This window comes from Alligator mississippiensis, chromosome 6 (assembly GCF_030867095.1).
Source record: "Alligator mississippiensis isolate rAllMis1 chromosome 6, rAllMis1, whole genome shotgun sequence".
Classification (NCBI taxonomy): domain Eukaryota; kingdom Metazoa; phylum Chordata; order Crocodylia; family Alligatoridae; genus Alligator; species Alligator mississippiensis.
The window spans coordinates 89,126,843-89,140,504 of NC_081829.1; the positions used below are offsets into that span (position 1 = coordinate 89,126,843).

Genomic DNA, 13,662 nt, shown 5'->3' on the forward strand with positions numbered 1-13,662 from the left:
TGGAGTGGAATTAGGCACAAACGTGTACTGGTTGAATTGAAAAGAACTTTACTTACAAACTGACATACAGGGACTTGCGTCGATGCACACAGTGTAGGTACAAGCAAAAGCACACCAATGTTTTCTGAGCATGCAGGGTGCGGGGTACGTCGGGACGGTCGGTGACGGGGAGTGGTTGGTGGTTGATCAGGCCTCCAATTTTGCTCCAAGGTACACGAGGAACTCGTTCCCAACGTACATGCGGAGTTCTCCGGCTTGGGCGGAAACTACCCAAGCTTTTATACGGCTAGTGAGCCAATTGCTAGCTGCCGGGTATGAATAATTTATGATGAGCCAATCGGTAGCATGCATCCAAACAGTGCAGCTGCTAGTTTCGGCAGGAGCTGATCACTGCACCAAGGCTTTTCCCGCCGTAGCGAGGCATCCCTTGCACCGAGTACTCGCATCGTGCTAAGAATTCTGCTGTGTCGAGGCACTTTTAATTACTAAGCACAGACAGGTGGGAGATTGAGGTGTGGAAACTAGAGTGCTTTCAAGTCGGACAGCAGGGTACCACTTCAATGGGATACAGCAACCAAACAGATGTTCTGGGACTGCAACTTTGTTACTTGGGTGCCTCAGGTCCCATAGAGATGTTTACATCCAAAAAGCCATCAAATGCTGAATACACCAAAACCCATTAGAATGTGTCCCTTTCCACCACCGCCCCCCCCCCCCAAAAAAAAAAAAAAGGCTGCACAAGTCTAATTTAGGTATTTTTTTGCAGTGGTTCCCTAATCATCCCAAAGTCTGCTGCAGGCCATCCGAACACACAAGCAGCACATTCTTCTGAACCTGAAGAGTTCATGGTCTACAAATTTAGACCAGAGGAAACAAGACAAAGTAAGAAAAAGTGGCTAGAAATAAGAAGAGGAAATGGACAAAGTTAAAGGTTTGGACAGCAGAGTTCATAAGAAGTGGACAGATTATGTAACCCCCCACATCAATGTACGTTACTTTAATCTGGTGTAGAGATACCTCAGTGAAAATTGGAGGTAAAATTACACCGGTGTAAATTACATTGGGGTAAGTGTTGTCCGTTCTCTTCCACCCTGGGGTAGTCTTTCTACGTGTATAGCCAGACCTAGAACACTAAAAGCTACTTGTCTATAGACCATTGCCCTGCCTAAAATCCAGTTTGGGGTTATGAAAGCTGACAGCATTAATAAACTGAAGATAACTGAACAAAACTGCAGCTGTTATGTGGTCAGTAACCCAGAAATGGAGACCGTATCTTCACTGAATTGAATCATTTCCAGATAAATACTAGTTGAGCAGCAGGGAAATTTGGTCCAAATTTGTACTACATTTTCCCCTGCCTAATTTGGAGCAGACAGTTGTATTGATACTCATTAGGGCTGTGTGAAAGTTCAGCAGCCGTTTCATTTCGGAGGTGTTTTGCAGCCCAAAACACCGAGTCTGAATCGAAACAGAAGGCTCAGAAACATCTCCAATGGTTCAACATTGCTGCTGGGGCTCTAGGGCCAGGCTGGAGGATCCCAGAGGGTAGAACTACTTTCATTTTAGGTTTGTTTTATTTTGCACAACAGGCACTGGTCATAAATGTGGTTGTTTTCTGTGCAGCTAGGGGCAAACTGCGATGCACTGCCAGCCAGCCTGCCTCTCAGGCATGGCACTGGCCTTGGCACTGGTACCACAAGCGGACCATTTATTTAGGCTTTTGTTTATTTGATTCTGTCCAACTCTTCCCTCTTGTTTTTCCTTGCTGTAACTTGTTTAATTGTATCTAAATTCTAGATTGCAAGCTGTTTGAGGCAGGGACCCACTTGTGAGAGATGCCTACCTTGTCTTTGGATGCAGTACAAATACAACCACAATAATTATTAGACTGTCTGGGATAAGCCCTGAAAAAAACTTGTCTAAGCTAGAGGACTGAGAATCTTACTAATGCATATGGGGGAGCATTGCAGAGACTGTGGTGTGGGAAAATCTGCAGGAGAACTCTTGTCCCCCTCTATGATTGCACACACTTAGCCTATTCAGCAAGTCTTTAGGAAAATAACTAAGAGGATTTTCCCCTTCAGATTAAGTGATCTCCAATGATCTCACCCACGGCAAATCGGCAGGGGGGGTGGAGAATGAGGTTAACTACATTTTTCCTAAAACAGGGGAAGAGAGGCACATTCATTTGAAAATCATCTGCTAAATTAACAAAGACGTGAACGTGCATTAGGCTAAACCTATTTGGCTTATTAAAGGCTCCTCTCTCAGATCATTTCCTTCTGTGTGTGCCTCTTTATGTATTTTCTTTTTTACTTCAGAGACTTTTCTGTTCGTAATTTCCAAAGTTAAAAAAAAGGAGATTGTATCTTTTTAAGGGGCAACCCTCAGCTTTCAGCAGTAAGAAGCAGTATATACAATAGTCAGCCTGAGATCCTATATGAAGATCAAAGACAAGACTGCATGTAGTTAATATAGTAATAGGCGATTATGACCATCTCAGTGAAAGAAAGTGAGAGTGATGATTTTTTACTTTCTGTTACGAAAACATTTCTAGAAATATTTTGTCATAACTTTGTTTGAAGATATTTTACTTTCCTGGGAAAAAGGTTTAAGTTCAATGAATTTGACTCTCATGGTTCATTACTTTGACTCCTACTGATCTCACAAGGCTCTGGGATTAAGCTCTCGCTCTTTTTCTTTTAATTCTCTGCTAAAGCAACTCTCCTGTTTAACAAGCTGTATAGAATGAATGCAAAAAATTCAACAAAGAAATTTGTAGTACCTACTGTGTTGACATCCAATAAAGAAGAAAAAGGAAATAAAATGCAGACTGTTTTCAAGGAAAAACTAGTAGAATTTTTCTTTACATTACAGACTTTTTTTTCCCCCTAATAGCTTGAACTCTTATTAGATGAAGTTTTGGATTAGTAGAGAGGGAGGGAGGGAACTACAAGCTCTTTTTTTTCCCATTTATATAGGCACTTGTACTAGGATTTGTTTGTACTTGGGCTGGGGTTTTCAAATATGTTCCTAGTTTTGCTTACATTAAAATCAATGGGAATTTTACCACTGAAATCAATGGAAACAGAGTTAGCTCATTCCCAGGTGTTCTTGAAAATGTTACCTTTGAGAACCTATGAGAGCTTTTCTAACCCCATCGCTACTGCAGGGGCTGTGTCTCTGTGCAGCCAGGGGTCTGCCATGTATGTCTTATGGCAGGAGCTGGATCCATCAGAGTGAGTGAAGGATCTTTAGCTGTCAGGGCTCCTTCCATTTTCCACAGCATTCATCTTCAGGAAGCCTTTTTTGACACCCCACCCCTTTCATCCTTTGCCAATATCTCCCTACTCAATGTAATTTTGCATCAAACTAAGGAAAAGAGAATTAATTTGTAATCAAACACTTTCCCTTCGTTTTAGTATGCCTACAAAAACAAGCTCTTTAGTTATTCAAGTGTGTGAGAGCTCTTCTGTGCAGCTGCACTTTTTTATTTAAAATTTATTTTAGCAAAAGAAGACTGATTCTAGCATTCTGCTCTCTACAGGAGTAACCACCAAAATCCAGGTATAAAAATATTACATGTATGGTATTAATAGACATGTTCTTTAATATTTAAAGCCCCCAAAAGCTGTCATTATTGCTCAAAATTGAGTGGATTTATAAAGTTGAAACATTTAAGGTAATCATCAATCTCAAATAAGTGGGTTTTCTTGGGGGAGGAATGAGGGGGTGAGTGATGCCTTTTTTTCTCTTCTTTTGCTCCTGTCATGAGATTCACTGTAGTGTAAAATCAACCAAAGCCTAGATCCTAATCATTCCTCTGCTAGTGTGCTGCTTGAAATAAAGGTAAATATTTGTACTTAAAAACTTCCAAATCCCTCTTGAAATCAATAAGCAAGCTTCCATAGTCTTGAATGGAGCAATATTTGAATTAAGGGCATTGCTTGTATCAATGGTTTCCAGCCGATACTTTGGCTTACTAGATTCAATGTGGTGGTAGATTTTCAAATGAAGCTGTGACTCATACATGTAGCAGTTTGGTTCCAAGTAGCTCTGACTTCCATTCTTTAATATGCAGACAAGGTTCTTTGGATGAATCTGATATTGTTTATTAGACCAACTTGAATAGTGGGGAAAAAAAATTTCTTAGCAAGTTTTCAGGTTTAAAAACACTGTCAGGCTGAGGAAGCATTTGCAGTTGGTGTGTGCTCTTCCTGGTTGGAATGAATACTGGGGAGTCAGATGTTAGGCAGGTTATAAAGTGTCATAAATCCAATGTCTATATTTAGTCCATGACTTCATGTACCCAGGAGGTTGATGAAGTGAAGTTCGTAGGCTCATCTGTGAAAAGTGTTTTGTAAATTCCCTTTGAGGATTAGAACTGAGAAATTGGAGAGGGAGTGGCTTTCTTGTGAGAAATGTGCCCCCACCGGTAGTTGGGTATGCCTGTCTTTGATAGATTTCCGGTGTGCGTTCGTTCTGGTGCGCAGCTGTTGTTTGCTTTCTCCTATGTATTTTCCATCAGGGCATTGGATGAGATGCAGTACATTTCTGAAAGTGCAGCTGTAAGATGCAGGAATGCTGATGGCTCTGTTGTGGGGTGTAGTCATTGTGGGGTGGTGGAGATGTGTTGGCAGGTTTTGCATTTCTTGTCCTGGCACGGTCTGGATCCATTTGGTGTGTTCTTGGCTGTAGGAAGTTTGCTTCTGGTGATGAGGTTAGTGAGGTTCGATGCTTGTTTGAAGGCTAGGATGGGTGGTTCTGGGAAGATCTCTTTAAGAATAGGGTCTCCTTCTAGTATGGGTTGCAACTGTTTGAGGACTTTCCATATGAGGGAGGGGAGATGTCATAACCAACAGTGTGTGATTTGTGGGGGGTTTGTCTTCTGTACTGCAGCAATTCTTCATGTGGTATCCAGGTGGCTCTTTCAAATGTGCGATCTATCTCTGAAGGAATGCCCTTGTTGGGTGAAAGCCTGTTTAAAATTAGTGAGGTGGCAATCCCAGATGTTCGCCTCAGTGCAGATTCAGTGGTATCTGAGGGCTTGGCTGGTTCTGTGCAGATATGTATGCTGGTCTGTGGGTTTTTTGTATAACATGGTCAGTATTTTACCCTTCTGGATACTGATCATTGTGTCTAAAAAGGAGATGTTGGTGCTGGAGTATTCAAGAGCTAGTTGGATGGAGGGATGATAATTGGTGAATTTCTGATGGAACTCAATCGGTGATTGCAGGTTTTTAGTCCAAATCATGAAGATGTCATCGATATATCTTAAGTATAGCAAGGGTTTGGTGGTTCAGTCCTTGAGGAATTTATCTTCCAGGTGGTTCATAAAAAGGTTGGCATACTGTGGGGCCATTTTGGTGCCCATAGCTGTGCCCACAGTCTGGAGGAAGTGTTGGTTATTAAAAGTGAAATTGTGTGTGAGGATGAAGTGTATAAGGTCAGTAATACCTTTGGGTCTCTACTCTTGAGTTGTCATCTTGCTCACATAGGCATGCAAGGCAGGCTTGGATGCCATCCTGATGTGGGATGTTGGTATATAAGCTGGTAACATCCATGGTGGCTAGGAGGGTGGTGCTGGGGAGGTAGTCTATGCTTTCAAGTTTCCATAGAAAGTCTAGTGTCTTGGACAAAACTTGCTCTCCATCTTCCCACACTTCACCTAGGTGTTGTGATCTAGGGGGTGATGAGCAGCTTTAGCATTGATTCAACAAAACCTTATATTCCCTCAGTTAGGGTTTCGTGATTGGATATGATAGATCTGCCAGGTTTTCTTTGTTTGTAGATTTTAGGGAGCAGGTGAAAAGTCCCTGGGTTAGGTAGTGGGGAGATCAAGGTCTGTAGTTTTTCTTGTAGTTCTGATGAAAACAATTTGATGGTATTTTTGAGTTTCAAGGTAGACAGGGGAGTTAGGATCTTCTTGTAGTTTTTTGTAATAGGTGGTGTCAGAAAGTTGTCTGTTGGCTTCCTTTTATGTAGTCTTCATGGTTAAGTCTGCCTATATCCTTAGACCAACACGGCTACAACCTACACTCTTGATTCTTTGATTTGAATATTCAGATCTACTGTACTGTAGTACTGATCAAATCCAATATGCACTGATCCTGAGGAAAGGACTCTGACTGGCTTCAGTGGCTTTGGAGCGAGCTTAAAAGTAACACGTATGTTTGAGTGCAGAAATTGGGATCCTGGGTATTTTTCAACAAATCTGTCTTCTTTTTCTTGGAAACTACCAGGTTGTCAAAACTGAAACCTTTCACAGCAGTATACCAGTTCAGCAAAACTTTCATTGGGAAAAGTTCCCCGGGTCCAGGATGGAATTTCTGGTCAAAAGAGAGAGAGACTGATCCCATAATAACAAATAGCTTAGTGATCACAACACCTAGATGAAGCGTGGGAAGATGGCAGAGCAGGAACTTAGACCTGGGTCTCTTGCTTCCCACTCTAATGCCCCAACCACCAGGCCATTTGCTACGGTGGGATGGAAGGTTTTTACTTTTCTTTTTTTTTTTTAGTTCCTTTATTCCCTTGTCATGAAAGACCTCAGAGGCATTTGATTTTGTTCTGATGCAGAACAGAACAATTTTGAAATCCCCAAGTTTTAGAAGACAGGAGCTTCAGCTCTCTTTGGGAGACTTTGGAAGGATGGAGAGAAATCTGCTCTGAGCTTCAGCATAGCCCACACACTTGCTCCCAACAGACACACACATTGACACAGTCATATGCTTTCTTACCATGGACACTGTTTTCTTCATTGCACCAACAGGGCCCAGTCCTCAGGTTTGTATCTGTTAAACTCTAACTCAGCCAGATTTGCATTGAATTTCAATATTTCTAATTTGGATCGCCAGTCATGGACCAGACCCTGGTGTGCTTGATGCTGTACAAACCCAAAACAACAATACAGTGCCTATTCCAAAGGCCTTACCATCTAAGTAATGAGAGTTTGGCTAGGTAAAGATGTAATGGCTGGCCTGTAACATGGTTGCAGCAGCAACACTAGGGATGTATACAGAGATATTTGTAAGTGTACAAGAATTAGTTTAAATGATAGGGCAGCTTGAAAAATGTCCCTGTCTCTCTTTTCAAAACATCTTTCTTTTATGATCCTTCCTTCTTGCTGGTCCATCTGGTCATCTCCTATTTTTCTTAATGCAGACATTCTTATTTCCCCTCTAATTTCTCTCAAAGTCTCTGTACTCTGTGTGTTGTTATCTTGAGCTTCAATCTAGGCCTGTTTGCTGTTCTTTTCTTGGCACTGCAAGTGGTCTGAGCAGTGGTTTCTCCTCTTGTGTATTTATCAGCTTTCACCGGTAATATTCCTGTGTTGGACCTTTTCATAGTGGGCTCCAATTGCCTTCTGTTTCAGCTGTGTGGTGTTTTGCTTTCTTATTTTGGGAGTTTTATGTATTGTTTTGTCTTCACATTTCAATAAAGTAAAATACTGAGTTTTTCTCTATTTCTGGAATGGATTGTTGATTTTTTTTTTTTTAGGGTTGTTGTTTTTTTTTTTGTTTTGTTTTAATATCAAATGAGAAAAACTATGAACAAGAAGGGAAAGCCCAAGACTTTGCATTCCAGTCTTCTTTCTACCACAAGAAACCAAGAATTCCTTCTATTTAAGACAGTCACAGATTTTATCACCGTGACTGGTTTCCATTAGCTTTTTAAGTACAAAGACATTTACTAAAGTTGAAAGCTGTCTCTTACGTGATGACAGACTTTGCCTGTTTTAATATTTTTCCTGGTCAACTACCAAATCCTAAGTCTACCATGGTCTACAGCCAATATCCAGTCTTCACTGCTCCTCTGGCAGCAAATATGATGTAGCCAGAAAGATATATTTCTAGGCTTTTATGAAACTGTAGTATCTTGCTTTTATGAAAACAACCATTTTTAAATGTACAAAGAAGTACTTCATCGAGGTCTTCTCAAAAGGCAGGAATACCATAAACGTGCAAAGGTGAGGCCAAGTTTGTTTTGCGGTATAGGGCCTTGTCTTTGCTAGAAAGCTGCTCTAAGTTGGTAGAAATTTACAGGATATAGGTAAAATGCTACATCCCCTCCCCTTCCTGCCATGTACATGCATGTACACCAGCATAAATGGGTTTTATGCCAGTATCATTTACTCCTGCATTGGAAGGGGAAATAGGCCACAACAATAAGCAATAAGGAATATATTGAAATACTTTATACTGGAATATTTACGTCTGCACTTGGTATAACTATTTTTATTTTTATTTTTTTATTTTTTTTTTTTTTAATTACCGCCCTAGCTGCCATGATTCTACCTGTTCAAAAATGTGTGTATGTTATTGGCTGTACCAAGCTAGGACGCAGTGACATAACTGAGGATGGATGACCAAAGCAGCAGCTTCAGGCACTGCCGTTGCAGCGAGCCCCATAAAATAGCTGTTGCTATACCTGGTGCTGGACATACCACTGCAGCTGGTAGTACAGCAGCTAGCACTGCCCTGAGTGCTGCAGCTGTTCAGGGCACAAAGCTGCCCTGTTACATCTCTGCTGAGACACAGCGATAAGAAGCGTGCTTTTATTTCTGCTAACTTGGATTTCCTCTTTCTCCTGCTAAAGCCAAACAATCATCTGAGGTGGAATCAGGCACTTGGAACCAGCTTGTCAAGACATGTGTTCCCATTAAGGCACTTGAATGACATGACCTGATTTTTTTTTTTCAGTAGTGCTTAGTGTGCAGCAGCTCCCCTTAGCTGCTTTATTCAGATGTCTAACTGGCAGTGGAGATCTGGTGCCATGTCCTTGGAAGAGCGCTGAGATATGCAGCTCGCTTCCCTGGCTAGTCTGATGTTTGTTTCAATCCCCAATCAATTTGGTTCCACGTTAAAGTTTGAGGGTCTATAAAGGTGTTTTGGTTTATTTGATCTTCAGGCTAAATCTTCTCTAAGCCCTGGTTGGGACAGTCCTTCCTAAGCCACATACTTTTATAGTGTATTAAGATCATGGCAACCATTCCCTGACCATGTGGAGATGTAACTTATACCAGCAAAGGAGTCCTTTATCCAATACAGCTTATTCATTTGAGTAGATGAGGAAAGAACTCCTTTTGCTGGTAGAAAGCTGCATCCCCACTGGGGAGCATTGCAGGTATAATAAAGTCATTGTGGTCTACATCAATGGTGCTCAATCTTTTCTCCTCATGGGCCAGATGAGCAGTGCCTCATCTACCCACAGGCCAGATCCAGCTGGTGGTCCTGATCCAGCACCTGGGCCAGGTGTAGTGGGCACCATCAGGCTACATGGAGGGGTGTGGAAAGAGGGTTGATAAGTGTTGGTTCTGACACAACTGGTATATGGCACATATATGTATACCCATAAGGAGCTCAGTAAGACAGTAAGACTACCCAAAAAGGCCACTAAACAGGTGTCAAACAATGACAGATTTCAGTCACTAGCCAGCTAGGATAAATGTGAACAGATAGCTGAGAGGGGAAAGATTCCTCCCACATAGGATTTATTAACAGTATAGATTTTTTATTTTTTTTTTTAAGTTCCCTGGAAAAGAACTATTACCAGGAAAGTTCTCACTCAGTCTTTTTTACTAGGGCTGTGTGAAGCTTTGGTTGCTGATTTCAATTTGGAGAAGATTCGGCAGCTGAATCTCCAAAATGGAATTGAATCGGGGGACCAATAAAAAAAGTCCAAATCGATTCAAAGCCTCCAAATCAATTTGGAGATTCAGACAGTCCCCGCTCGCCACCACAGGGACCAGGACCTGGACTCTGTGCTGGTAAGTAGGGGGCAGAGGGGACTATGGGTGGGGGGAGGGGACCCCTGCCAGGCCCCACTTTCTGCCTGCTCCCCCAGCCCCCCCTGAGTGCCCCCCAGCCCCATTAATGGCTGCCCCACCCAGCCCCAGCATCCTGGCACTTAAAAAAAAAAAAAAAAAAAAAAAAGCTCTGCACTCACTAGCTGCTGCATTAGCCATCGGGGCCCCCGGGTGCTCGTGGCACAGTCCCCTCAATGCAGCACAGGGCAGTGGGATCACCCTTCCCACACACATACCTGTCAGGAACTGGTGAGTGTAAGGCTGTTTTTTTTTTGTTTGTTTTTTTGTTTTTTTAAAGCGCCAGGACGCTGGGGCTGGCTGGGGCAGCCATTGATGGGGCTGGGAGAGAGGGCGAGGGTTGGGGCCTCTGTTCAATTTGGAGATTCAGTTGATTTTGATAGTGGCCAAATCTCTGAATCAGATTTGGCCAAATTGATTCGGGACAGTGATTCGAATCACCGAATCGCATTACTGTCCCCCAAATGAGCCAAATCCAAATTCGAAGCAAATACTAGCTGCTTCACACAGGCCTATTTTTTTTACTACCTTAGTCCCTTTTCTCCAGTAGTTATGCTTCTAAGTGGCTTCCTATTACAATATCCAGTATTGCAAATTGCAATAATCCTGATTGGTGATGCAATGATCATCATCTGATTTTTCTTATCAGCTGTACACAGAAGTGGATAATTTTGTTGCAATTTGTGACACACCCTCCCCGCCTCCCCGCAAGTAGACTCTCAATTCTACCCTCTTGTAGAGGCAAGTATAGGTGGGGCCTGAGCAGAAGGAAACTGCTGGGATCCTCTTAGAGAGAGCCCTAACCTTTAAATTAGCAATATGGGGCTGCAGTTTGATTTCTTCCTCTCTCCCTACAAAAGAAGCTGATGGCCTTCGGTACATGGAGAACTACATCAGGCCACATGGTCATCTGGAAACACATTTCTCTGCACTGGCTTCCAGAACTCTTGCTTCTGACAGTCTAACTACATTGAGCCATCCTATTTGGGTTTCTTTCTCCATAATGTCACATCTGCCCTCCAAGGGGCATTCCCAAGCTCTCACCTGGGGCTAAGAAGTACATACAGCCTTAGGCTGTCCTGACTGACACCTGAATTTGATGGGTGTGGGGGTTGATATATTTTTCTCATGGTCCTTCTCCAAAAGCAGAGACCCCTGGACCATCATTGAGCTCTTAGCAAACTGGAAGTGATGGTGTCATGATGGTAGTGACCGGATGGTTTCATGGTATGCCAGAAGGTTAAAAGCTCTGAGCTCAGAGTCTCCCCCAAGAACAGATTCAGAAGGAACAGCCTGGCACAAAACGTTTGTAGCGTTTGTTCTAGTTTAAGACTTTAATCTTGTATATTCACTTATATTCAAATACAACTGTTGCTAATTTTATTCTTTATTATTGGAGAAACCCCCCCATATTTAATTATTAGAAACAGAGAATCCATAATGTATTCAAAGCTGTGAAAACCTAATCCTGGATAATTTTTACTCGTTGAGGAAGTCATTATGACTGAGCTATTCTTTCAATCAAGAAGACCCATTTAGTTTATTTTTAACATTCCTTTCATTATGTTATGAGTTTCTGAAGGATAATGAAATAATTGCTTGTCTCTTTGATTGATCTTTGTTTTGAAAGGAAACTTTAATAATGTTATTTCTAGAACAGGCTCACAGTATAATATCATTAAAGAAAAACACAAAATTAAAACACATTAACATGCATGTTTGAATAATTAGACCTAAGGTCCCAGTCAATGGGACGGATTCTGTAGCCAGAAGTGAACACTAATGTTTGTTGAGGAATTTATATTATTTATTAGGTACATTGTAGCAGTACCCTGTGAACCGGTGCCTTTCCCAAATGTCTCTGAAAGGCAACCCACACTAGTATGGGGAAATGAAATGCTGCTCCTTCTGGGGTGTAGGAACACTGCCATTAACAATAAGGAAACAAGAAGTCAGTTCAAATCTTCTTGCCTTGGACAGAATCATTCTCTCCACAACCTGAATGATCTTGTCCTAAAGAATCCTGTTCATCTCCCTTGCCTTACGTTGGGGAAACAGGCCTCTTGCCCTAAGTTAACACAGCATAGTTGCAAAGGAACGAGCATTTGGTAACACGAGTTGGGTGTTTCAGCATTTCTTTATTAGCATGTATAACAGACAGACATTTCATCGTTCATGGAACAGATTATTTTAGCAAGTATCTTCATGGGTTCTCAGCTTCCTGTATTTGTCCCATTTGTTTACAAGCCCCCTGTTCATACACTAGTCGAGGCCCTGGACGTAGAGTGGAGGCTGTACTCTGTAGATTGCCAATCTTAGGTATCCTAGCAGTGTCTTCTGGTGATACTTTTCCTAATTTAAAATAGTTATGGGCAAGATACTCACCTGGCCCATGTTGGCACTTTGTTTCAGAACAGATACCTGTGCAGGGGAAGACAAGTAAATACATATTTTATAGGCATTTTTAACTGCTAACATAAAGGTTCGAGAAACATGCAGAAACCAGTTGACTTAATTAAGGCTTCCTATTGACTACCAGATACAGTATATGATTGTTCAATTCCATATATGACATCTCTTTGAGACGGGGCTGTGCCAAGGGACAATTTCATTACATTTTGTTACTTCACTTGCTTGTTTTGCAGGTTGTCACATGGCGAGTTATCCACCACAGTAGCCAGTTTGCCAGAAGAGAATTACAGAACTCCAGCAAGAATGGAGAATCACAGCTAAATGTAGTGGAAAATAATGGATACCATTATGCTACTAGACCACACTACTGCTAATGGATGCTATTTCCTTTGGGACACTGTGTAGATAAATATGGTATCGGAGCACACAGAGATAGTAAAAATTGTCACGTTCAGTACAGGTTACTGAAGTGATGGGATTTTAGGTACAAATCCATGTAAGATGAATATTTGGTTGACCTTTCTTAAGTTGCTTATCTTTTGATAAATGTAATGGACCATTTCTTGTCTGATATTAACCACAGCTGTTGCATTGGTTGGATGTTAATATATCTTTTATGGATTGTAACTTTTCCAACCTTTATTCGGTCAGGAAACAGGCAGAGTCCCTAAGGCAAAGTGTTCATTAGCATGCAAACAGAAACGGTTACAAGGAGAGTATGTTCAGACATGCAATGGTAGGTGAGGGTGTTTTGTAAGGCTCCAAGGTGTTAATAGTAAAACTTTCTGGCTACTTACTTGGTGTTTGTTCCAAAATTAGTGTATGCTGCTCTCATAATTTAGGCAGATTAAAAAACTTTTTTTATAATGCAGGCAAAAAGTAGGGATGTGCCCCTACACAGATAAGAAGAAAGAAACTAAAATAGTGGAGATGCTCACCCTTTACACACACTGTGTAAACCCTTAAAATACACTTGTATTTCAGTATTGATACCTGGACTGTAGGGTCCAGTAACACACAAATATTTAACACATGGTCTCATGACTGGGGTAGGACATCCCAGTGGGGTCCCACAGGGTTCGGTCCTTGGACCGGTGTTATTAAATATCTTCATCAGCGATTTGGATGAGGGCATGGAGAGCAACCTCTCCAAGTTCGTGGATGATACCAAGTTATGGGGTAAAGTTAATACACCGGAGGGCAGGGAGCAGATAGAGGCCGACCTGGACAGGTTGGATCAATGGGCAGAACGAAATAGGATGCAATTCAACAAAGATAAATGTAAGGTACTCCACCTAGGAAGGAAGAATCCCCAACACACCTATAGGTTGGGGGATGACCTCCTCAGCAGCTCAGAAGCTGAGCGAGATCTTGGAGTTATAGTTGGCTCCAAGATGAACATGAGCCAGCAGTGTAACGAGGCC

General features: G+C 41.8%; 1 long non-coding RNA gene across 7 annotated transcripts in view; it reads left to right on the forward strand.

Annotated features, from left to right (window-relative positions):
• The window catches only part of LOC132251218 (uncharacterized), a 59,693-nt gene extending 46,659 nt beyond the window's left edge, over positions 1-13,034 (forward strand). For all 7 annotated transcript variants that reach the window (XR_009463131.1, XR_009463130.1, XR_009463129.1 and 4 more), the window contains 2 exons: positions 767-9,769; positions 12,472-13,034. This is a non-coding gene — a long non-coding RNA (uncharacterized LOC132251218). The remainder of the gene's footprint in view (positions 1-766; positions 9,770-12,471) is intronic.
• The last annotated feature ends 628 nt before the right edge of the window (positions 13,035-13,662 follow it).